Source organism: Pithys albifrons, chromosome 4, assembly GCF_047495875.1.
Source record: "Pithys albifrons albifrons isolate INPA30051 chromosome 4, PitAlb_v1, whole genome shotgun sequence".
NCBI classification, from domain to species: domain Eukaryota; kingdom Metazoa; phylum Chordata; class Aves; order Passeriformes; family Thamnophilidae; genus Pithys; species Pithys albifrons.
In genome coordinates this window covers 2957055-2984065 of record NC_092461.1, presented here as the reverse complement: position 1 = coordinate 2984065, position 27011 = coordinate 2957055, and positions in this window count along the sequence as shown.

The window sequence follows — 27011 nt, the reverse complement described above, 5'->3', positions numbered from 1 at the left end:
GAGGGAGGGAGGGAGGGAGGGAGGGAGGGAGGGAGGAGGGAGGGAGGGAGGGAGGGAGGGAGGGAAGGAGAGGAAGGAAGGAAGGAAGGAAGGAAGGAAGGAAGGAAGGAAGGAAGGAAGGAAGGAAGGAAGGAAGGAAGGAAGGAAGGAAGGAAGGAAGGAAGGAAGGAAGGAAGGAAGGAAGGAAGGAAGGAAGGAAGGAAGGAAGGAAGGAGGAAGGAAGGAAGGAAGGAAGGAAGGAAGGAAGGAAGGAAGGAAGGAAGGAAGGAAGGAAGGGAAGGAAGGAAGGAAGGAAGGAAGGAAGGAAGGAAGGAAGGAAGGAAGGAAGGAAGGAAGGAGGGAAGGAGGGAGGGAGGGAGGGAGGGAGGGAGGGAGGGAGGGAGGGAGGGAGGGAAGGAGGGAAGGAGGGAAGGAGGGAAGGAGGGAAGGAGGGAAGGAGGGAAGGAGGGAAGGAGGGAAGGAAGGAAGGAGGGAAGGAGGGAAGGAGGGAAGGAGGGAAGGAAGGGAAGGAGGGAAGGAAGGAAGGAAGGAAGGAAGGAAGGAAGGAAGGAAGGAAGGAAGGAAGGAAGGAAGGAAGGAAGGAAGGAAGGAAGGAAGGAAGGAAGGAAGGAAGGAAGGAAGGAAGGAAGGAAGGAAGGAAGGAAGGAAGGAAGGAAGGAAGGAAGGAAGGAAGGAAGGAAGGAAGGAAGGAAGGAAGGAAGGAAGGAAGGAAGGAAGGAAGGAAGGAAGGGAAAAAATCTATTTTAAACAGCAATCTTTGAAATGTCATCAATTTTTCAAAATTCAATTTGGCCTGCAAGGAATTACATAGCACAGTTAAAGAGAGGAATCTGCCTATGGATGGTCTCCAGGAGTTGCAGCAAAATTCCCATTAAACAGTGAAATGGCACCCAAAAGACAAGAGGAGCTCTGAGGTTGGTTTAGGCCTGGTCTGTCCAGATTTCTGAAGGACTTGCAAAGAAGGAGAGAGGAAGGGACAGCTCTTTCCCTCGGGATGCCGAGCTGAGAGGGGAGGGAGGATTCTCCTGTGGTCCCCCCTGCAGGGGAGGTGTCCCCAGACTGTGCCCAGGCTCTTCATCTCCCCAGTGCTGCAGGAACAGAGCTCTGGACACACAGCTGGGTCAGCTCAGGCACCTCTGCCAGGCGCTCTGCCCCCGGGTCACTCTGTCCCTGAGTCACTCTGTCCCTGGCAGCCTCCCCTGTGTCACTGCCTGCCCTGGCTGGTGTGACCACCCAACCTGTTTGCTGTCCCAGGCCATGGCACTCAGTGCCCTGCCCTGCTGTGCTGCCAAGGGCACACAGACACTGCTTTGTTTTGAGCAACAACACCCGAGTGTGAGGGCTGTGCTGGCCCAGGACAAGCTCAGGTGGTCAGAGAATGGGGTCAGTGACACCTGGGTTGGTTGGTTTGACCCCCACATGGGCCATTCACTTCAGAGCTGGACTTGGTCCTCGTGGGTCCCTTCCAATTCTGAATATCCTGTAATTCTGTTAAACCTGGCCCTTCCTGGATTCCCCTGGCTGGAGCCTCCCTGCTCCAGGAGAACTGGGGCACAGCTCTGGCCTCTTCTGCCCCAGGGCTGTGTGGCCATGCTGCTGAATTCCTGATTCTCTTTACAGCTCCCAGTGTGTGGCTGGAGCTGGGGAGCCCCAGCACCACCAGCCTGGCAGTGTCTTCCCACAGCTCTGGGTTCTTGTCTCATGACTATAATTTCCAATCAGCTCTAATTTAAATGACTTTTTATTATCTCCATGGTAAGCACCAGCTAACAATTAAATGCAGTGTGTAGTTTCTAAGAAGGGAGAGCAAAATATTTCACAGTAATGGCTACTTGGGGACTATGAAAGCAACCAAAAATAGTCAGAGCATGTGAAAACACAAAGCTGTAAAAGATTTTTTAGTTTGGTAGGTAAAATTTATTGGATGAAGCTGAGAAATATAAAAATATAAGTCAGATGGTATCAGGAGAGATGTCCATTAACCTCCAAAATAACCTCCTGATGGAAGCAGTTGGAAGCATCGTTAGTTCCACTCATTTAAAGGAAGATGAGGCAAAGCAATGAATGGAGGAATGATCTTTGTGGGCACAGAGCACCACACTAAGCACTTAATGAAACACCCTCGTGTTGGTGTTTCAGTCGAGCTTGTGGAACTGGTGTAGAGGTTTGCACTTCACCTGTACCTTACATGTCCATTATACACCCACTTGGAAAGGAGGAGACTGGGTTACCTGGAGCAAGAGCAGGAGGACCTGCCAGTGCTTTATGCAGGACCACAGAGCACCCATCAGGGCACTTCTAACACTTTGGGCACACACAAAGTGTGTCCTTGTCACTGAGGAGCTCCAAGGCCCAGGGGTCTCTGTCAGGTGTCACAAAGTCCTCTTTCCTCAGAGGTGGCTGTCAAGCTTCCTGGAAAGGCAGATTCAGAGGATGTCAAGCACCAGTTGTTAGGACAGATAATGGATCTGATCAGATGCTTCTGAATTGTCAATGGAAATTAATTTCCTACATTGCCTTGTGTGGTCACTGCAAGGAACTGGAGCAAAAAGGTTTCCACAGTTCCTCCAGTGAAACCTTTCTACTCAATACATTCCCTGTAAAGAATTGATCCCAAATTCTCCTTTGCTCAGATTTACTATCAACCCCCAATTAACACCATTTTTGTGACACAGCTGTCCAATTAACACCACTGTAACATAATTGAGGTAACAGAAACAACTGCTGCAGAGTGGGAAAGGACACCACGTTATCCCATTTCTCACAGTCACCTCCTGATACCTTGCACTGTTGTCAAGCCCCTCACAGGCCACAGGCAAGAACTACTGTGAGGATTTTATCAGAGCATCTCTCTGGCTGCCACCTCAGCAGCATCTCAGGTGCAGCTGCATCTCCACATCTGCTCCACGCTCAGGTGACAGAGACACATGAGACGGGTACAGGCAATTAAGATTAGCACAGTTTATGAGTGGGAATGCTGGTCCAGCTCCATAGATCACTCCAGAAGGAAAGGTATTTTTCAAGGGAACAGCAACACTGTGTAGTTAAGCAAACCATAAACTCTCGGGTTACCTTGAGAAGATGGATGGTTGAAATCAGTGTTTTTCAACATTAACCTTTTCCTTCTGGAAAGGTCAGTTCATGCCACTATTTCACTGAACACAGGAGCTTAAGTGACAGAATTAATGCATCTCTGGAGCAACCATCCCAAGAGGGGGCCTGTCAAAGCTGCAAGAGCATAAAACAAGGGGATTTGTGTGGGATTTTTCAGTCTGCCACATGCAGCTTTCACATGTATAAAGCTCTTTTGGAAATCCCTTCACTGATAGCACACTTCATTTGTTCTACATTTAGGTTACCACTTCTCCACAACTAATAGGGGGTCAAAGGGGCTTTGGTTTTGTTTTAGCCACAGAAATAAGCAGAGATACTGTGGCACTGCAGAGCAGCTCACACAGCAACTCCCACCTTCATCTTACAGCAACGTCCTGGATTTGGGAAAATAAAGGGATGGCAGAGTGGGGGCTTTTCTTTCAAGATTTTTGCTGAAGTTTTGAAACATTTTCCACCTTGAATAACCATTCCCTTATACAAACAGCCTCCCAGGCAAATAATCACTTGTTTCCTCATCTAGCAATGCTTTTATTTAATGTCATTATGTTATTGCTCCTACTGACAGCTCAGGAGGCACCACCCCTGTGCCATCCTCCCCTTGGCTGAGCCAAGTGCTTTTACTCCATTTCCTGCAATATTCTGGATGCATCCATAAGATTTGTTGATACTGAATATATTTTTGACCCATTTAAAAGGTTAAATATTTTGAGTTAAAAGAAAAAGACTAAACAAACCTTTCAAGGAGCATGTATTACCTTTGCTACTCTGGGCTAGGGTAACCTTTGAAAAACATGCTTAAGAAACAGTATATTTCTAATATGCCACTCATTTCCTACAATCTGTAGGTGCCCCTGGTGCCCTGCAGACACACAGAGGAATCTCAGTGCACAGGGAGATGCAACTCGTTCTCTTGGAGTGGTGGCAGCAAGAACAAGAGCTGAAACTTTACCAGTACTTGAAATTACAGCAGTGTCTCCCTTTTGATATGACTTGGTTAAGAAAATGCCTTCTCACCAGAGAGAAGCCCAAGCAGATGGAAATAAAAGCCCCACTTGTTTCAGAACAAGTTTAGTTTTTAAGTTAAAAAATCAGTAAACTAAGAGAGAAATCTTATTGCTTGTTCTTGAATGTGGTTTGCATTACCCCACAGACAAATTCTTAAGATATTTTCAGGTCAGAATAACTATTGAGATACAATCAAGATCCTGCCTGAAACTCAGAGGCAAATTTAGAGCAGAGTTACTTTGGGGGAAACATGAGGAAAATTTTTAAAGAGAAGGACTCAAAATAAGTAAGAGGGCAGAGACATGACTGACCGTGTGTGTTTAAAAATATGCCAACTCCACACAAGGAAAAATGTGTTGTGAGAAAAAAAGTGCATGCAGTAATTGGCAACAGTTTAATAATTTTGAGTTCTCACTGGACAAGTTAACTAAATAATTCAGGCACTTTCACAGCTACTGAACTGAATTTATGAGCCTACATTGTTGATCTTGCATATGGTCCTGGGAAATCTGCACCAGTCCATATCATTATCACCTCCAGTGCTGAGTCTCTTACAGCAGTTTGGGAATGTTCAATGTGAAAATTAATTTTTTTTACCAAAGCAGAGCTGGTGAAATTCTGGCTTTAGACTTGATTCTTCACTCCTCAGTCATTGCTGCCTTTGTTTCTAATTATCTCCCATTACAGAACCACAAAAGGGATCCATCCAGAGGTCACTGGAAATCCAGGGTGCTGAGTGCTGTGCAGGCAGCCAGGGACAGTCCTGTGAGCAGCAGCAGGAACAGCAGAAAGCTTCTAAAAGGTAGGGAAGTAACCACTGCCTAAGAATGTTTTTAAGGGCTGAGTGTTGATGGATTATCTGTTATATCTGCTGGGGCTGCATCATGTTCCATTAATGAGGTTACATTATAAAGACACATAAAATCACCACTCCTGGAGTAATGCAGAGTAAAATCATGTGTGTGGTGGAGGAAGGCAGCAAAGCAGGGACCAACAACCAGCATGTAAGGATTGGAGATAAGAACAAGATACTGGGGATGCTTATCAAAGATCTATAAATAAAACCTCGAGAAAAGAGAACCTGTGGGGCCACAGCTTGAATCTATAAATACCTTCAAAATATAAATATAGATGAAGGAAGGGAATTACTCAATCTCAGCAGATGCTGAGATGCAGAAGCAAGTTAACAAGGAAGGAGTTGAGATTAAGCTCAAAGTGTATTTCTGAAAGCAGTTGGAGTGGGAAAGAGGCTATCAAAGAGTGTCCCATCCTGGGGATACACAAAGGTGTATTCAGTGAGGCATCAGGGGGGAGAAATGCAGCCACAGAGCAGAAACACAAGCTGGCTGCCCAAGCACCCTTTCCGTCTCTCACATGTGTCTGGTGTCAAGAGTGGCCTGAATGGATTCCCAGCTCCTGGGACAGGTGTTTACAACATCAGGTCTCTGCAGTGTGACAGTGAAGTGGCAGCTGGGGAGCAATAACCTCAGTGGTAACCAAACAGACATGGAGCAAGACCTTTTTGAAATCAAAAGGCAAACAAAATCTGAACTGACTTGGGGAATTTAGGAGAGTTTTGAGGTCAGCTTTACCCCAGAGCATTAAAGCTTCTGTCTTCCCTGTTGCTGAGGGGAAGCTTGTCAAGCACTGATGTGGCTCACAGCTACTCTCACGTGGAGCTGCTGTCCTTGAGAACCTTGGCTCTCAGGACACACAAGTCAAAATGCAACACTGCAGGTGGGACTGGCAGTGCCCCACACCTGCCCACACACTGTGGCTGAAGGTTCTGTGCATGGGACTCAGCACAGGGGAGTCTGGGAGCCCCAGGGGAGCACTGGGTTGGGGGAAGACTGTAAATATTCTTTGGGTTTCTGTAAATCTTTGCTGGCACTGCCAGTTCCAGTGTGGTCAGGACATTCAGGCTTTGGCCTTGAATGGATAAAAGTTACTGCAAGAATGTTGTTAATGCAACAGCCCCGTTAGGAAATCCCATTGCTGTGGTGCTCCACAGTATTTCAGCCTCAGTCACTGGAATTCTAATTTCTTCTTTAAATGCAAGGCTAAAAATGCCTGTTATCATACCTGAAAAATAGGCACAATAATACAACTATAGCACAACTAATTCATTCAACTTCCTGGGTTCTTTTACATCTATAGTAGCACCTGCAGCATTGCAGGAAGGATTGTCACATACAACACATTTTATCATCTTGCCTACTGAATAATGTCACTTTCCTGACCAGGGACATTATTTTAGATTTGTTACTGATAAACAATGTTTTGTAATGCAAAGTGCTGGTCTTTATAGAGAGCAACACAGAAGTTCCTCTCAGACCTGCCAGTTCCTGAGCACCTCAGCTTCCAGCATCTTCAATGGTTTCCTGCAGACCAAGGCTCTTTTAAAGGCTTTGGATCCTTTAAAGCTCAACTAACTATAAACAGCATAGAAAAAAGGAATAATTCTCCCAGTTAAGCCTCCCACAGAGACTGTTCTCTGTGCCAGTGTACAGATGAATAGGCTTTGAATGCTAATTGTAGCACTGTGTGTACTCTTCCTGAGCTAATCAGCTCACAGGGTACAGACAAGAAACTCGTATTACCAATTCCATTCCACCACACAAACCCTCCTGAAATGCTTTTCCAAGAGCTCGTTTAGAGACCTCCCGTTGGCTGTGGAAGGTTTGTAAACAAGCTGTGTTACTCCAGAGGAATATGCTCCCTCTCACTGTCTCCCTTGCTTTCTCTCCTTTGCCTAAAGTATTAGGATCTAATGGAAATAGCTGGTGAGACAGGGAAGCAAAGCATGTTAATACCTACTGGCAAAGGCACTTGCTCAGTGTCTCAAGAGGTTTCATGTGTGACAGACAAGACAACTCACTTGCAGACCTAAGCAGCAGTGTGTCACTTGCTTTACAAAGTAAAAAATCACTTATTTTCTCCTTTTGATAATGGTGTAGGTTTGACCATTAGAAGTCATGTGCAAACTTGGGGTTGTCCCTCCCTTTGAAATGGGATATTCTATATATGATCAAAGCTGGCAGTGATAACCCTCAGATGTGGAACCTCTGCTGGGAACTCTGCCAGCATGAACTGCAGGCAGCACCAACAGGCTGAATGCTGAGCTCCCCTCACCTCGCAGGGCTGTTCATTCACATTTGCACTGAATGGCTGAAGAAGAGCTGCTAAAACTGAGTGTTTGCCATTGGCACCAGTGGCCACAACAGCCAAGTGCAGAGGGCACGTCCAGACTAGGTATCCTCTGCTTTAATACCCCCAGTAAATGCACTCCTAATCTGTTCACAAGTCTGTTTTGCTTAACAAAAATTACAGTTTCACAGAAAGGACCTTCCAATGCTTCTGGCACTGCCTTGTTTTGAATCTTTGGGAAAAGAGAGTTCAGACTGGGCTTTCTTTAAAAGCCCAAGTGTGTGAATAGCTGGTAGCAATCCTCAGGGGAAAAAAGAAACCCAAATCAACCACTCCCCTCACTCATCCTCCTCTCCTCTGAAATAAAACCCCTCACCAACCCAAGAGAGAACTCCTTGTTTAAGAGAAAGGAAGCTTTGTTATTTAACAGTATTCTTACAAAAGAACAAAGCTTTTAGTGTGGCACAGATGGACTTTCAGAGACTCTTTGTGAACGTCCCCTCCTTGCTGGGAGTTCATTTGATCCCGTCGTGTCTGTGCCCCACTGTAAGAGGCTGTCACGTTGTTGTCACACCCCCATCCCGAGCCACACCGGAGCTGCTGCTGCCACACACCCCAGCCTGGCTGGGAATTGCAAAGCCATTCCAAACCCACACCAAGTGTGGGCAAACGTTCTCCTCCCATGGAATTCAGATGCAAAGCAACGACCTTTTCTTCAGATCAGCCATTCACCAAATCCCCAGTTTGTGCAGAAAGAGGAAAACACTGAATGATCTGGTCTCTCTGACAGATGAAAACACATTTATGAGAGCAACTTAATCCTTCGGCCACTCTCTGTAATCTATTTTGTTCAGCACTGGAGCCACATTTTCACAGGTCTTTATATCTTTCTCGACCAACTCTTGGAAAGGGAAGTGCAGACCAAACTCCCCTTCTGCTGAAGTTGGCAGCAAGTGAGCAACTGTGTTCCCATGAGCAGTATGAGCACCTCAGGAAATAGCCCTCATGTCCCACAGAAGTGACCCCTTTGTTTCTCCTCCACATGAGCTGTGCACTGACACAGCAGCTTCTTAGACACCAGCAAAGACTCTGAAGAGAATTGTAGAACTGCAGGGAAGTGTCATCTCGTGTTCACTTCAGACGAGGATCTCTTACAGACGTTGACTTTGGATTTTCTCATTAGCAAGGAGATGGGAATCTCAGGCATCTCATGGCTCATTATTCAGACACAGTCATGCTCTGCTGCTCACACAGGACATGGGGGGACTGGCAGGAGGCCCCCTGAGGCAGCAGCCTGATTATACAGCCCTGTGCGCTGACAATTCCAAGTGACTGCTTGGAAGAAAGGACCAGTTACAGTTATTAACAACATTTGTGAGGCCCCAGTAGTGTTTGTGGTGCTCTACAAGGCAAACACTGTCCTACTTTATCCTGAAGAACAACAGATGTCAAAAGACTCCTTTGAAGATGCAGAGAAGGCGACAACATACAATGTTCCTGTTGGGTTTAGTTTTGCTTTCTGCTTTTTCTCCTGTCACTAAAGGGCCTGTAAATAATAACAGAATGGTGAGGGCAGGCCAGTGACAAGGACTCTGGTGAAATGTGCTTTGGGAAAGAGTTTGAATGGGAGAAAAGAGACACCCACATGCTGGGGGATAACATGACAACCAACAAGGGTGAAGCAAAGTGAACAGAGCACTGGGGTTGGCAATGTCACCACACAAAAGGAACCAGAGACAGAGATTTGGCTTGGTGAAGTGTTGGGATGAAGCATCTGATCTTGGAACAGACAGTTGGAAGATTCAGTGACACAAAAACATGATTTGATTGTCAGGCAGGAGAAGGTGGTTGTAGGGAGTGACAGAGCAGCAGGGAACAGGGAGGGCATGTAGAAGGTGGGGAAAGGTCAGAGGTTATCACTGAATCAATGATACTTGAAATGGAGTATGATCATTATGGTATTACTTTTATATGTTTAAGGACATGAAACATTAAAATGCATTTAGGACACAAATAGAAGGAGCCACCAGATGGCTGAAGAAGGGGAAGGAAGCAGTTCAGTCATGCTGTCACACATCACTGGGGAAGGAAAGGGATGAGAAAAAGGCCAGGAACAAAAGCTATTAGCAGAAGAGAAGGTAAGGTGATGGTAAAAGCTTGTGGCAGAGCCTTCCCATCTTCTTCTTGAAGTCAGTAACACTTGTGACACTTGGAGGAAGAATTGCAACAAGGCAACTGGGGAAGGAAATGTGAGTCTTAGAGAGGGACTTGATGGGAGCAGAAGGACTTCTGCTTGAGAAAGGTTTGAAGAGTCTCTTGGAAATAATTCAGTACAGACAGTCCCTCTGGCCCCTGAATGCACTTTCAAGACATTCTGTTGTGGAAGAAGCAGAAGCAAGATGGGACTTGTGGTTGGGAAAGAATTACAAAGGGGAACGTGAAATATTAACTTGAGCCCTGTGAAAGCAAAAGGAGGAGCAGGTGGCAGGAGACCAGGAGCTGCAGGGACACCAGAGATGCCCAGAACTTTGAGAGAGGAGCTGAATGGACAAGGAAAGAGGAAGGCACAAGGAGCACTGAAAGAGCAGTGAATGGTGAGCACTGAAGGGTTTGGTAAGGAACAGCCAGACAAGGGACAATTGATCAGTTCCTTGGCCAAGGATAATATCTCTGATAGTCAAACATGCTCAGGGTTCTTGGTAAAGAAGACAACACATGGATGCAACTCTGAATTTTAAAAAAAGGGAATGTAGTGAAAACAAAGGCAGCCCACAAAGCTGTTTTAGCAGAGATGAGGCCCAATACATTGTTTTCTGGTATCCTCACTGAGAGCCTGCCTGGTTCTTCTCTTCCTGACAAGAGTCAGCTCTTGCTCAAAGTAACTAAGCATCAATCTCAGATTCAATCAAAAGACAAGCTGGGGCATTTGTTTAGATTCATTCCTTATTTGATGGTGCAAAAGGTTTCTTTGGAGTTACCTACAGGGCAGTACTGAGCAGATGCCACCTTGGCTCAAATTGAGTGTGGGGCCCAGTAATCACAGTCCCAGCTGCTTCAGCCTGTGCATTCAGGACCCATGAGGAGCCAAGGATTATTTCTGAGGAGTCTGCAGAAATCAGTAGGTTCAGATTTGCTGTACAGGATCTTTATCTCCAGTGATTCCATTTTAATGAGACTATCACAGTGGAGAAAAAGAAAATATTTATATTTTACTACCCGAAGTAATGGGCAGGACTCCACACACCACTAATGTAGGTCCTACCTTTGTGTATACAGAGCAGAACCACTGGATCCTTGTTATCTGACTATAAGAAAAGGACAAATACTACTTTTCCCCAAAACAGTTAGAAAAGGGGGGAAAATATTGGTAAATTGCCTAAAAAATAAATATGCATTTCAAAGTCAAGAGTTAGAGCTTTTTGTTATGCCACACAATTTTCCTTTTTATTCCCCCACACAACGTTCTCACTTTATGCACCAATTTAAGTCAGCTTTGAGCATAAACTTATTGCTCTTCCTTCTTAAAATACAGAGCAGTAGGAGACAGCAAATACAGGTGTGTAACCTTTACTGAGGGACATGCTCTTTGTTGGATATTCTTAACAAAAATATTTCCCCAAATGTCTAACAACCAACACTGGACTGTACAAAACTATTCCATGCCCTTTAATCATGAAGGGCTCTCTGAATGTGAACTTTGGACCTAAAGGCTACTAAAGAACACTTAAAGAAAATATGAATATATAGGGAGCCAGATCAAGTCGATGGATTGACATTAAAGGGAAGAAGGGGGTCATATTTATGCCATTCACAGGAGCTGCTCCAAGTATAACTTCAAACAGCATCACCTTTTTTTCCCCTTTCTCAGAAGTAAAAATAAATTCCTTCTTTTGATTTTATATGAAAGAAGACACATCCATCACATCTTTGTCATGCAGAACAAACCACCTTCCCAGGGACACTCTGCAGTAACTCTGCATTTTAGAATTAAAATGCCACATTTAATTTCTTGTAGCTAAATGTGCATGAGCTGTTAGAACGTCAGGGAAGTTTGTTGGTGGGTGTAGGAAGTGTCTTCTCATACCTCTGAACATCCCAACCAGCCTCACCTTCACAGCACCACGAACCCTGAGCATTCTGAGGTAATGAGAACACTGACAGAACTTGCATGAAATGAAAGAAAGAAGCCAGGTCAGAATATCTGGTGCCATCATCCCATGGCAGACAATTGGTGTCCCAGGCACCCACCTTGCTGGATATAAAGGGAAACGTGAGGCTGCAAAAACAAACAGCTGCTGCACCTGCAAGGAAGGGACAACAAAGACACAGCTTTTTATTGGCACAGGTATTAATACTTTTATTTCCATTTTGAGTAAAGTTGCTAATAGCAAAATTTATTCCAGATTCTCAGGACATGCAAATATTTATATAAATCAAGTGCAGCTTGCACTGCTGGCAGCTGGCCAGGAGAGCTCTGTGCAAACAGGTTTGGCAGTGTCTGCATTACCCACTCACAGCTATGCCCTCTCCTGGACTACCAAGCTGCAATATTACCCCTCATTACTCCATGTTTCTCTGGGTGGGATAAAATCTAACAGTGGAGCTGCATTTGCAGGCAATATAATATGCAAATTACATGCACTGCAATTAGATAAGTGTCCATTCTGCTGAGGGAGGTCTGTTAGGAATGCCCTGCTGACTTCACAGGAGGACTGGAGCTCCTCAGCTCCCAGGGAAACAATAAACAAACCCTGTGAGTGCTGAAGTTAGCTGGAGAAACAAACACAGAGGATCTGCTCAGTGACAGAAATTAGGGCTTAAAATTCCCTCCACAGTTTACATAACATTTGTTGTGCTCAGATCCACTGCCTGTGGTGTCTGATATTGCGTGTGTGCTTTGGCAGAGCCACTGCAACGTTAGAGAGAGGAAAGGACACAACAGATGACAACTCCCCACGAAGCAAAAATGTGAGAGCTGTACTCACATACTGCAGATGTAGTGAAAGGATTCTGGGGTTAGCAATTATTTATTTATCTGCATGTGGGACTGTTTTGTCTGTTTCACAGATTTTGGGTTGGTTGTTTTTTCTGTTTTAATTTTGTACATAGGTCACAACTGCCTAATAAGAACATACTGTTTGTAACATGCTGAATCCATCACAGAATCCCAGACTATTCTGAGCTGGAAGGGACCCACAAGGACCATCGAGTCCAACTCTTCAGTCAATGGCCCACACAGGGGTTGAACCCATGACCTTGGCATTATTACAGCCAAGTTTTAACCAACTGAGCTGATCACTTCATGTTTTGGAGTCCAGAGCCCGTTGTTTCTTGCAATTCTGCTCTAGTAAGAAGGAGTAATTTGAGTCACCAATACTGTTCAAATCAAAACAGGAAAGATTATAACATTGTAAATAGAATGACATGCAAAAATGCATGTGTGTTTTGTCCATGTAATCATACTTCTCCCTGCAGTCATTATGGCAGATTTTAAATATTTGAGCTCAGGAACTCAGGAACTCAGGAACAAGCCCAACTACACTTCACAGGAGGCTGTGGTTAGAAGAAAGCCTTGCAGGAGGGCACCTAAAAGCCTTCATACCACCTTGCTATGTATTTACCAAGAGGATTCAATGAAGCACTTCAGCAAGCCAAAGACTTGCAGAGGGCACCCTTTGATGACAGGCACATCACAGATGTAGTTCTTGCTCTGAGCAGTCATCAAACCCCATTTACAGTGCTGAGATCTGTAGTTTTGCTTTCTGCTGTGTTTAGTGGCAGCAGCAAAACCCACCCAAAAAATCAGAAGACAAACCCTCCAAACTCAACAACTCCCTCCAGAGGATCTGAGTCAAAAACTTTCTTGTTGTCAAGTAGCAACTTTGCAGAATAGCAGGGGAGGGAAAGCTCTGTGTGCAATCTCTCCATTCAATATGCAGATGAAGATGTGACTTCTGGAAGCCCCAGAAGGTGCAGGTACACAAGGTCTGTGCTGCCCCTTGGATGCCCCAGCAATAACAGCTATTTAAACACTCTCTGCTGAAGAATAAACAGCATCTTCTCTTCAAGTGCCTGAACAGCAAATCATCTCAGTGCTAAAGGAAGGAGTCTGAGGCCTCATTTCCAGGCAGGTTGTCTGTGCAGCTGCACAGCAGTTTTGTCAGAGGGGCAATATCTGGTTTACACAACAAAATATCCTTGAACTAATAAGCTGTGGGCAAAGATTAATTACAAGTGTGTATTGGCTGCACAGAGACAGCAAAGCTGCAGCCCAGCAGAGAATTAAGAGAAACCAACAAGGACATTGGGGAACATTTGGACCCCTCAGTTCAGAAAGGATATTGAGGTGCTGGAGCGGGGCCAGAGAAGAGCAACGAGGCTGGAGAAGGGACTGGAGCACAAGTGCTGTGGGGAGAGGCTGAGGGAGCTGGGGGTGTTTAGCCTGGAGAAGAGGAGGCTCAGAGGTGACCTCAGCACTGTCTGGAACTGCCTGAAGGGAAGTTCTGGCCAGGTGGGGGTTGGTCTCTTCTCCCAGGCACTCAGCAATAGGACAAGGGGGCACGATGGGCTCAAGCTCTGCCAGGGGAAATTGAAGTTGGAGAGCAGAAAAAAATTCTTTGCAGAGAGAGTGCTCAGGCATTGGAATGGGCTGCCCAGAGAGGGGGTGGATTCCCCATCCCTGGAGGTTTTTAAGGTGAGCTTGGCCGTGGCACTGAGTGCCATGATCTGGTAAAGGGACTGGAGTTGGACCAAGGGTTGGACTTGATGATCTGGGAGGTCTTTTCCAACCCAATCCATTCTATGTTTCTGTGCTTCTGTGATTTAACAGGAGTTTTTGTTTTGAAATGTGTGGAGGACATCACTGTGAGGGCCAGCATTTAGCAGCTTTCCCCTTAACTTGGGCTGCTTTTGGTACTGAGACCAAAATAAATCATTCACTTCCATATTTCTTAAACACAGAGCACTCTCATATGTGAGGAGAACAACTCCCTTTTTGCTTTAACTATCTTATTTCAGGCTAAAACCAGACTCACCTTCCCATTGTGAATATCCTTTGTCCTGCTCCCCCCATCAAGTGTTTACTCAGCCATGACAACATTTTGGGATAGGATTATCAAATGGCTGGGATGAATTTCACTGTGATTTTCCTTGGCACAGCATTTGCAGGGAAAGCATTTGCTGTTACAGGCCCTGGTAATGGCACCCCCAGGTACAATACCCTGTGTCAGAAGATCTGTGTTAAACATTATGAATTCCCAGATAGTTATCTCCTCTGAAACAAAATCATTAAGCTGGGTAGCCTGACTTAATTAGACTTAAATGTCATCAGTGATTCACTCTGGTTTAATAAACTCATCTGTTTTCATGTCACTTCTGTAATTTATGCCCTAAAAAGCCAGTCATGTTGTTCCAATGTCTCAGGAGCACAGTAAGAATGAGCTGAAAATCTTCCAGGGCCTCCTTGTTGCAGGTTTCACATCACTGTGAGAGATGAAACAGTGTCTGGGAAGGTGAAGCCTTTGCACAGAGAGGCATCACTGAGAGCTTTGGGGCTACCAGAAAATTGAGAGCAACAGCATTAAAAAAAGATACAAGTGTTCTCTGTTGAGAAATGTGCTCAGTGCTCTGAAAGTGAGCAGGGTAAGGAGAAGAAAATAGGTGTTTATGTGAAATCTGTTTCAAAGTAATAAGTACTAAAATTTGCCTGGTGGCTCAGCAGGTTCACTGTCTTCCCTAATGCTTGTGGGAAGGCACAGGCCAGAGCCTTTCTATCACATACACACCATCCATCCTGACCTTTCAACACACCTGGACATTAAAGTTGCCTCAGGAAATCCATTCAGAAGCATTACATGCATTCAGTGCAGCAGCAATTTAAAAATCAATATATGACTTCCCAATGCACTGCACTTTTACAAGAGGGAGGGCAGGAAAGGAGCTGTGGGAAGGATCCCACCGCTGTGCACTGAGCTGAGCAGTACCCAAATATCATCCTGAGGGGGATTTAAGCACTCTGGAGCACTCTGATAACCTCCAATGCATAAACACGCTCTTGAACTCTCTGAGATATTCCCCTCTGATGATGGACAGGACTCAGAACATTTACAAAAAATTACAGGTTTTCTTCAGGCTGGTACTTCCCCCTGTGATGGCTCCAGTGTAGGAGCAGCATTTGCCTGCTCCAACCTACTTCTAAGCACAGTTTCACGTGTGCTAATGAAGAAATTACACATGCTACTCATTTGGCAGCTCCCAGAGGAACCCTGAGAGCAGGAGGTGATTACAGTGCAGAGCAGGAAGGTCCTGTAGCTGATCAAACCCAGAGCAGGAAGGTCCTGCACCTGATCAAACCCAGTCGTGGGTACAACGCTCCTTTCTGTGCTAGAACAGGCAATGCACAGCCAAAATTAACCATAATGCACCTCCTGGTCAGATTAACAGGACCAAATGCTCACCCTGGTTGGTGGCCTTTCTAATTAGAGACTGAAAGACAATCTGCAGTTACAGAATTGAAAAAGCCATTAAATGAGCATGCAAATAGCCTGGGTATAGTTTGTTTGTACAGGTTGTTTTCCTCTACAAATCCCCAGCAGATTTGTGTGCGTGTGTCAGTGATGGCTGGATATTGCTGGACCTGTGTTTGCTTTCCCTTTCGTTTGAAGCAGCTCCACAGGAACTGGGTGTGTTCGTTTACCTGGTGTTTGACAAACAGTCTCTGAGTTATCAGGGTTCATGCTCGTGTTTCTGCTGGAAACTCCACTCTCCTGATTGTCGCTGGAAGCAGCACAACACAAGAGGTGGTTTTGCCTCCAGGCTCTTTCAGCTGGGTCTGGTATCAGCCGAGCTTTATTACAACCTGCAGGAGTGAGAGCTCTTTGATTGTCTCTCCTAAAACTTAAGTCTTCTTTTTTTCTTGTTTTTCCACTTTCACATACACTCCCACGCAGAAGGTACATTTAAAGGAATACACTGATCCTAATGACCTCTCAGAATTTATCCTGGGGCTAATCAGAGGCGTGCTGTGTTGTGCTGCCTAAATCTATCATGGTATTGAATAATTCACAGCCTGCCTTAAAGGCTCCAGACTAGGTGATTTACTCCATATTAATGCGATGCTTTTGCATTTTAATAGGCTTATGTTAATGTTTTACAAAATGATAAAGCCTCTTCTGAAGTCTCCAGTGACAAGGGATGATGGTCTGAACCACGTAACTCCAGCAAAGGACAGCCAATAACATCAGATTTATGAGTGTTGCTCCAGCATCTGTGCTGAGCTCGGGCAGAGCAAACCATTTGGGGGAGAGTTACCTGTTATAAACGATCACTCAAATAACCAATCCTTTGGTAGAAAGGGTAGTTTAATTTTATAAATAAGGAAAGCTCTAGAGTAAACAGCACAGTGCTGGGTGCACTGGGAGTCCCCCCTCCATCAGTGACACCATCTGAGCTCGCAGGCTCCTTTTTCATACCATCAAAGCAGCTTTATTTTTAACCAGTTCCAATAAATGATTTCCTTCTTTCTCCGAGTTGAGATCCTTTCATCTGATTCTTCCTGTTGCTTCTCTGTGGTCGTGGGGGCTGAGTTCTTCTTTGGTGTGATTCTTAACTTAAAATTTACCTAGAGACATCTTGTTAGTTAAGCCTTATCTGTTGTTTTGGGGTGTTTCTTCCTTATCTTGATTGGGTTTACTTCTCCATTGTATTTAGGTATTCTTGGATTATCTTTGGTCTGCACTGTATTTATTTTACTTCAAAAGGCTGCTTAGTTATTAACTTTAGTTCTTTTCTTTGTCTACTTTTTATACATTATTTGATAAGCTCATAGACATTTTGTTGCTAAATCTTTACTGCATCAAAGCTACACAGAATCCTTGTTATGTTCTTGACACAAATGAAGTCCTATATTTATCACATACCCCATTCTGACTGCACCAGTGGCTTTTCCCAACCTGTCTGAAAGTAGTCAGGCATCAGAGAAAAGGCAGAAAGCAGAACTGAGCTTTCCAGGACTGTTTCAGTGAAGAGGTTTTATCATCCCTTTGAGGAAACGCCACGAAGAGAACAAAAGGCTGGAATTTCAGAGCAGGGCCCAGGAGTGGGGTCATATTTTTCCCTTTGAAAGGGAGACAGCCTGTCAGCAGAGCTGAGTGTGTCAGGCACGTGTTGGGTGCTGAGAATCACCAAATGCAGGTCGGGTGATGAGAACACTCCCACCACTTCCCTCCAGCTGTGCTGCACTTGATGTCTCAGCTGCTCAGCAGATCACAGAGAGCCTTTCCCGGCCCCTCAGAGAACAAACAGGACATTCATCTCTTAAACCTGAGAAGGGAGTTGGGGGGAGAGCTGCAACATCTCTTCAGTATCTGCTGCTGAGGTGTCCTTGTGCCTACACAGGATGGAAACAAAAGGGGAAAGTGCTCCCAGACCTTCTGGCAGATGGAAAGGGAACTTCAGTCCTGCTAAATGCAGACTGATATACTGGAGAGGGTAAGGAGAGGTGAACTGCTCATCCTAAAGACACTGGTCAGCCCCAGCCTTTGAGGATGGCACCTCCTGGCAGGCTGTGTGGAAAATGGTGCTTCCCTTCATACAAGGAAAGGCTGGGGAAGAGAAAAAAGGGGAAAAAAGACAAAGAAATGGGAATAGGGAATGAACAAGAGTACAGAAACTGGACATAGAACAGGCTGTGCAGCATCCTCTGGATTGATGTACCTTTTCCTACAACTGACAGGCAAAACTATTGCATTTATTGATTTCAAAAACAATTTTTTCTTCCAAAAAAAACCACCCCAAAACCCACACTTGAATTTTCTCATGTGATTTTCTGCTTCATAATTCTTTTGACAGGGAAAAGAGGGCACATTTCCCAGAGTAAGCCACCCAGAAACGCTGAGATTTTGAATGCTCAGGTGCTCACCCAGCAAAGAGAACGTTCCTGTTGAGCTTGTGGCTCACAGCACAGAGCCAGGTGTGGCAGTTTTGGCCCTCACCTCACCCCAGTTCCTCAGATGCCAAGGCACAGCAGCCACCCCTGGCACAAGGAACATGCAATGCCCTGTGGAGCATCTGCTGCTGGTTTTTAAATGGACTGCAACCAACTAGGAAATACACCTGGGAATTAAAACATCTGGGTTTTCATTGAGTGTTGACTTAGATAACCCAGGCACTCAGCAATAGGACAAGGGGGCAAGATGGGCTCAAGCTCTGCCAGGGGAAATTGAAGTTGAAGAGCAGAAAAAACTTCTTTGCAGAGAGAGTGCTCAGGGATTGGAATGGGCTGCCCAGAGAGGGGGTAGATTCCCCATCCCTGGAGGTTTTTCAACTGAGCTTGGCCGTGGCACTGAGTGCCATGATCTGGTAAAGGGACTGGAGTTGGACCAAGGGTTGGACTTGATGATCTTGGAGGTCTTTTCCAACCCAATCCATTCCATGATTCTGTGATTCTATGTTAACCTCTGCCTTACTGGCTCTTCTGACTGGGGCTGCTGTTTCCAGGAAATTCCATCTGCACCTGAGAGATTTTCATGACAGCTGGAATATTTAGGGCATGTTATTGTTAACAACTGCAGCAAAAATGTCCACCAGTTCTTCTGGACACTTCCAAAAAGATATTACAGAATTATTTTTCACACCACACACACAACTGAACTGTGCAGATTTCAGCTGTGGTTCAAAAATAATACACGAAGTGACTGAACATTTAAAAGGATAACAATACCATCTGGAATTCAAATGATTGCTGTTAATGCACTGGCTGGAAGAGACACTAAACTGCCTGCTTTGGAGTTGAAGCCAGTCTTAGCTACCAGGTATGAGAAGATCTATTTCAGATTATCCCGTCAGTGCCTAATTTAGAGCCTCAGGAATCTGCACTGGAGCACTTGGTGCAGTCAGAGAGCAAACTGAAGTATGAGGACATGTTGGTATTTATGTTTTCTATACCCATAGCACATGCAGAACTTAAAAACAAGCTGTGCACCTTCAGGACTTCAGAGAATTAAGTGACTGATGAGAATGTTGTTACCCACATGAGATTGAACACCTACATTTGAAAATGTTGGCCATAATACAAATCACTGCAATGGGGAACCCAGGGGACCATTCAGGCACACTGACATCCTGAATCCCAGAAAAGAACCAGAACCTGCCTCAGGAGAGATCCTATTCCATCTCCCAGGCCCTGAGTAGGACCCATTCCATGGACAAGATTCCTGGTGGAATCCCTCTCCTTCCCAATTCCTTAGCCAAGGCTGTGTTTTCAAACTTCCTATTAACCTGACTGTTCTTCACTGGGCTGACTTCAACTTGTCCTTCAGAGGAATCAAGCTCAGATTTGGCACAAACCCCATCTCAGAACTCCTGAGTGTTGAGTAGCTCAGAAGGAGCAGCTGATGTTCCTTCCACTGTCCTGGAGCATTTTCCTTTTCCTGCCACTGTTGCCTTATGTTCAGTGTCTGATCTGCTGCACCTCCAGGTCCTTTTCTGTTCCTGACAACCAAATTTTCTGTGCTCAGGCAGATGTTTGTTCCTGTGCAAGAGCAGGACCTTTCCTCATCCCTGTTCCATTTTTTATGTCACTTTGACACTCATCTTCTCTCTGACTTTTTGTGGTCTCTCTTCGTGCTGTGTTACCTGCAAATTGAATCAATAGTTTCCATCCTGGTGTGAAGGCCCACAAGAAACTCTTCTATTTCAATATGGACACCTTATAAGTGCAAGGACAAATCTTTGGAGTTGAGTCGGCCCTTTCACAGCAACTGCAGTCAAACTAACATAAAACTGAAGTTTAGAAACACACATATATATATTTTTCAGGTTTTTGCTCATTAAGTACTTCTCTGTTGCAGTTAAGAGTCTAAAAAAATCAAGCATTCACCTCATTCTGAAATCAAATTGAGTTTATATCAGGAGTAATTTACAGACATTTCTGTTTCAGCAGTAGCCAATTTAAACATCAGTCATACAAACCCAGAGTTACAGCTAAAATGAGTGGCCTTCAAAGAAGAAATGTAGCAGGAAGGCCGTTATTTCCTCACTAAATCTTTTGCATACAGCAGATGTATTGTGAGTATAACCCACAGATTTCAAGGTCTGCAGAATTTAAATGCATCCATTTTTGGCAAAAGGAACCTTAAAACTTATCCTTAAGACACTGATGATTCTGGAGCAGGAATCATTTGGGAGTGTATTAAATCAGAACAACCTGCAGTGGGGAAGAAATTGTGTCCCATAGTCCAAGAAGGCCAATGGGATCCTGGCCTGGATCCAAACTAGCGTGGCCAGCAGGCCCAGGGCAGTGACCCTTCCCCTGGACTCTGCCTTGGGGAGGCCACACCTTGAGTGTTGTGTTCAGTTCTGGGCCCGTCAGTTGAGGAAAGAGATTGAGGGGCTGGAGCGGGGCCAGAGAAGAGCAACGAGGCTGGAGAAGGGACTGGAGGTGGCACTGAGTGTCCTCTTAAACACCTCCAGGGACAGAGAATCCACCAGGTCTTGATCCAACCCTACTGTGATCACCAGCCCAGGGCACAGAGTGCCCTTGGATCAAGGGTTGGACTTGATAGTCTCAGAGGTGTCTCCCAAACCAACTGAGAAGAGCAACGAGGCTGGAGAAGGGACTGGAGCACAAGTGCTGTGGGGAGAGGCTGAGGGAGCTGGGGGTGTTTAGCCTGGAGAAGAGGAGGCTCAGAGGTGACCTCAGCACTGTCTGGAAGTGCCTGAAGGGAAGTTCTGGCCAGGTGGGGGTTGGTCTCTTCTCCCAGGCACTCAGCAATAGGACAAGGGGGCATGATGGGCTCAAGCTCTGCCAGGGGAAATTGGAGAGCAGGAAAAAATCCTTTGCAGAGAGAGTGCTCAGGCATTGGAATGGGCTGCCCAGAGAGGGGGTGGATTCCCCATCCCTGGAGGTTTTTCAACTGAGCTTGGCCGTGGCACTGAGTGCCATGATCTGGTAAAGGGACTGGAGTTGGACCAAGGGTTGGACTTGAGGATCTCGAAGGTCTTTTCCAACCCAATCCATTCTATGATTCTAGGATTATATGAAAGACTTTTTTACCTTCTCTAACACCAAACTTTGTAGAAGTAGCTCTTCTCCTCATGGTAAACACACTTTTATGGTGCTTTCTAACAAATCTCTTTGATTCTGGGAAAAATGTCATTTATTTCCTACATTTATATAGGAAATTACAATTCCTCTCCTCCAAGTTGGATCAAAGGAGTGTTATGTGTTTCAGAGAGAGCTGCACACATTAGTAGGACAGCAACCACCTTTCTGAAGGAAAAATCAGAACAAAGAGAGTTTAGAAGTACAGGTGAAAAGGTTCTTACTGGACCTTGTGTTCCTCACTCCCCCATGAGTGTTCCTCACTCCTTCAACAGGAGTAAGAACTTCTGTGTGTCTTTATAAGATCTCCCAAGCCTAAGAATGTATTTGGGATCTCATTCCCAACACTCTTGCAGGACTTGAATTATTTTTCAGCACTTCAAGATTCAAACAAGAGATGCTGTTTAAGTGGAAGGTGTGATGATGACAATATTTTTAATATCTCAGCAATGATGACTTACTGTTACTCTCCACTTAGTTTTTTTAGCTGTTGGTAATCGTGTTCAATCATCCCTGTAGTGAAGTTCCTTCTTTACAAAGATAAAAGCTTTTTCCTGATTAAATTGTCTCCCTTTAAACAAAGATGAACAATTTTCACTGTGGGTCTTCAACACTTGGCTGAACTATAACCAAACAGATGTCAGGAAATAGTAAGAAGAATCTTCAGGAGCTACTTAAATTATGAAAGGATTTGTGTAGTTTTAAATTCTGCATCTTTTCCCTTCTGAGTGGCAACAGAGGGGAGACATTCTTGTTGCATGGATGTGTTGTAAATAATCTATTTTTCACAGGGCCCTCCAAAGTAAAAGTGAAAAATAAATTTAAAACAAAACCTAAAATAGGATCACCAATTATTGCAATGCATGGCTGCACATCATGAGCAAAGGTTGCTGGAGAACATAAAAAGACCTTGTCCTAGACCATTACAGAGCAGAAAGGTTTCAGCTGTAACACCCTTGGACAGCTGGGCTGGTCAGGTCCATATTCTGTCTTGCACAGAGGAGTTAAAGCCATGCCTGGCATTTTTAAAGTCCAACCACAACACAGAAAAATCAATGATAATGTATTTTAATACTCTGAGCTGTCACTTCGGGGCAGGAACTGGTTTTGTGCTTACAGGACACCCAATAAAACAGGAGAATAATCCATTTAAAAGCTCCAAGACCTTTTAAAATTGAAATAACAAAACCCCTTGTTATAGTAACATGATCCACAGAACCAGCCTGCAAACCCTGAAGGACGTGAGCCATACAGAGCAGGGGATAATTAATTTCTCAGGTATGCAATGGCCCATTAGGACTTGGAGCAAATCTGCTCCCTGCAGCTTTAGCTCAGTGTTTCTTTCCCTAATCAGCAGGGACAGGGATCATCCCTGTTCTTTCTGAAGCAGCCTTTTATGTACTTGAAGACTGTTAATTCACCTCTTTTCAATCTTTTTCTTACTCACAGTAACACCAATTCACGTGGACTTTCTTTGGTGAGCTCTGCTTATTGCCATTGCAATCCCCAACAGACATGGGAGTGTTCATTTTTCCATGAAATGCAAGGCTGTCTCCTTGTCCTGGCAGGAATATTGCAGCGTTTTGTGAGGAATAAAAGGTTTCCACAATGCTGATAAAATATATCCTGAGCAGCAAAGAGAAAGCCAAAGGAATGACAGTCAATAACAAAACCTGGGGTACTGTTTGCTGGTGTTAACACAATAATAAGTGCATGGAATCCTGAAATTGTTAAGGCTGGGAAGAGTCTCTGAGATCATTGAGTCCAACCATTAGCCCAGCACTGCCAATTCCATCACTAAATCCTGTCCCCAAGTGCCACATCCACACATTTTTACATACCTGCATGTTTGGTGACTCAACCAATGTCCTGGGCAGCCTGTTGCTTGACAACCCTTTCCAGGAAGAAATTTTTCCTAATATCCATCCTAAACCTCCCCTGGCACCACTTGGGGACATTTCCTCTTGTCCTGACTCTGGCTGTGTGTGAGAAGGGACCGACCCCTCCCGGGTACAACCTCCTCCCAGGTTTATAGAGGGCAATGAGGTCCCCCCAGGCCTCCTTTTCTCCAGGCTAAACAACTTCTCAGCCTCTGCTCACAGATTTGTGCTCCAGACCCTTCCCCAGCTCCATTTCCCTTCTGAGTTAACAAACACTCAAATCTAATAGAATAGAACAAAACTCTTCCTTTTATTCAGCACTGGGAACATGAGGGATAGTTCCACCAAAGATGTTCCACAAGACTTTTGTGTTTCCAGGTTTATATACTGAGTTACAACTGAAACCCCTCCCCAAAGTTAAACAGGATATTTTGGGTGACTTTTAACAGCTCTAATGGGCTCCTCTTATCTCTGCAGCTTTATATTTCCTTTTAACTAAACAATGTTACAGCTTCAAGCCTCAACCTAGACAGGGTTTCTGATTTATTTCTTACAGCTTAGCCTTCAATCTAAACAAGGTTTTGGTTTAATTTCTTAAAGTTCAGTTTACAGGGTTAAATTCCTCTTTGTCTAAAGCCCTGCATGGTTAAGATCACTGATGACAAACTAAGGTACAATAGTACAGTTCTGATTAAAAATCAGTAAAGACCTTATGATTTTATGGAGAAGGGATAAAATCCTTTTTCTTGAGGTGTCCCTCAATCAACAAGATAAAATAAAAACTGCTCCAGAGAGACCACAGGTGAGTTTAGTTTATTCCATGCCCAGTGAACAAGTTGATACAGCAAAAGTTGTGCAAGGAGAGAAAATGAACCCAAGACTGAGATTGGTTTGTACATATTTGAAAACAAACAAACAAACCAGTGTCACAGTGACACTGTCAGATATGTAATCAGTGCATGGTGGGTGGTGGGTGATGGCGAGGCAAGTGAAGCTCATGTTAACACAAGTGACTGTGAAGTGATTAATACTTGAGATACCTGAGGCACTCCAAGTGCCAGATGTAATTAAGAACATAAAGAACCTGAATAGCAAAGCCTTTCACACCTGGTGGGAGCGTGGGCACTGCTGGCAGTGTGAGAGCCACAGGGAGTGGGAAAGGTGGGCACAGAACACAGGGATCTGTAGGACTCTTGGGAAGGAGACCTGATTGCCAAAGGGGCTTTCCAGTCAGTGTTCAGCTCTGTAAGTCAACTAGAGAAGGTGGGAGGTGAGATTTTGTTCATTAATTACAAATATGTTAATGGTAGCAAAAGGGAGCTCCCTAGTTATTTAATCAGGGTGCACTTGTCTCAGAGTTTGCTTCACGATTTAGGGAGATGTTTGTTAAGTATAGCTAAATAAATTGGAATAATGAGCAGATTTAATTGGGAACAGAAATTGCCTGAGAAGTTACACCCTCAGGTGCACAGAACATGAGGCAAACACGAGGAAACAATTCCTGTGTGACACCAGCACTGCATGCAATGATGCCATGTGTGTAATAACATCCAGGGTTCCATGTCTGTACTATCCCCCTTCAGTTTAACAAGTTACTACTAAACAAAAAACTCAGTAACAAAACTTGCCTGCTCAGAAGAAAGGCCTGTGATCTTTTCTGCCACTTATAAAGAATTAAGCAACAACCTTGATAAAGTAGGAGCTGTTGCTTTCATGTTTGAGACTGCTGGCATTTAATAAAGTCTCTAGACAGCAAACTGTCCTAAAAAAATTGCTGGTATAATCCAGTCACCTTCAGCAGTGCATCCACCACCATCCCAATTAGCCAGCATCCCAATTATCTCCCTCACATATTCCAGCAGCCTTGAAATGCCCATCACAGCCCGTGCTCCCTCTCTACTTTCCTCACTGACATTTACACCTAGAAATGATCTAACAGGGTGCTGTGGGTGTTGCCTTCTCAGGGAAGGGGTTACATCCCTCAGAGGAGCAAAAATATCCATGAGAAATCAAGAAACTTGAATCCATCTTTTCCCGAGAAGTGAATATTTTGTATTTTCATAGAATCACAGAATCATAGAATGGATTGGGTTGGAAAAGACCTCCGAGATCATCAAGTCCAACCCTTGGTCCAACTCCAGTCCCTTTACCAGATCATGGCACTCAGTGCCATGGCCAAGCTCAGTTGAAAAACCTCCAGGGATGGGGAATCCACCCCCTCTCTGGGCAGCCCATTCCAATGCCTGAGCACTCTCTCTGCAAAGAATTTTTTTCTGCTCTCCAACTTCAATTTCCCCTGGCAGAGCTTGAGCCCATCGTGCCCCCTTGTCCTATTGCTGAGTGCCTGGGAGAAGAGACCAACCCCCACCTGGCCAGAACTTCCCTTCAGGCAGTTCCAGACAGTGCTGAGGTCACCTCTGAGCCTCCTCTTCTCCAGGCTAAACACCCCCAGCTCCCTCAGCCTCTCCCCACAGCACTTGTGCTCCAGTCCCTTCTCCAGCCTCGTTGCTCTTCTCTGGCCCCGCTCCAGCCCCTCAATCTCTTTCCTCAACTGAGGGGCCCAGAACTGAACACAACACTCAAGGTGTGGCCTCCCCAAGGCAGAGTCCAGGGGAAGGGTCACTGCCCTGGGCCTGCTGGCCACGTTAGTTTGGATCCAGGCCAGGATCCCATTGGCCTTCTTGGCCACCTGGGCACACTGTTGGCTCCTGTTGAGCTTCCTGTCCCTCAGTCCCCCCAGGTCCCTCTGCCTGGCTGCTCTCCAGCCACTCTGTGCCCAGCCTGGAGCGCTGCAGGGGTTGGTGTGGGCAAAGGGCAGGACCTGCACTTGGCCTTGTTGAACTTCATCCCATTGGAATCAGCCCATCTCTCAAGTCTATCCAGATCCTTCTGCAGAGCCCTCCTGCCTTCCAGCAGGTCGACACTCCCTCCCAACTTGGTGTCATGGACTGCCACAGGATTATTCATAATATCAGTCTCTCAGCCCTGACAATACAGCAAATCAAGGTCCCATTTGGTCCTGCCTGTTGTTATCCTGCAACAAAACCAAACAGTTGTTGGGGTAAGAAAATCTGTCTTACCTGACGGGAAAGGAGAGGGGATTTCAGGAAACAAAGGCTAAGTAAATATCAATATAAATTAGACAGCAAGTGAGGGTCGGTATTTGTTGGTTTATTTCAATATGGGAATTTAAATTGATGACTTCCTGGGCTGCACATTAAAAGGTTACAGAGGATGCAGATAATCTTTCATGTAACATGTTGGAGGCTTGGAATTCACTCTCCAGGGTTTGACATACCAGTGTTAATCCTCCTGGTAGCTCTTGGTAACTGCCTGGCCAAAGGCAAACAGCTTCTTGTCTCTTAGTGAGCATCTGGATAACGATTTACAGCAACCTCAGTGTGGAAGGGATGCTGCCTAAAGGATGTGTGGTGTTTTCTGGATGGGACACTGACCAGATTTAAATAGGTTTTATTGAATGAAAATTAACAAATGTTTTTAGGAAACTACAAAATAGTTAAGGAAGTTCAGCATAATCAGTTCGGTTCCTAATCAATCACACACTTACAATTATTTTTATGCTTAGTCAAATCTGCATTTGTACATTCCAGGTATCACCCTCAGAAATAAACTTATTATATTCCTACTATATGAATCCCCATTTTAATTTTGTATGTATCAATTTTCCCAGTATTTTTAGAATAATCCAGTGCCATTTTTTCTTAACAGGTACTTATTTCACACAAGAAATGCAATTTATGTGA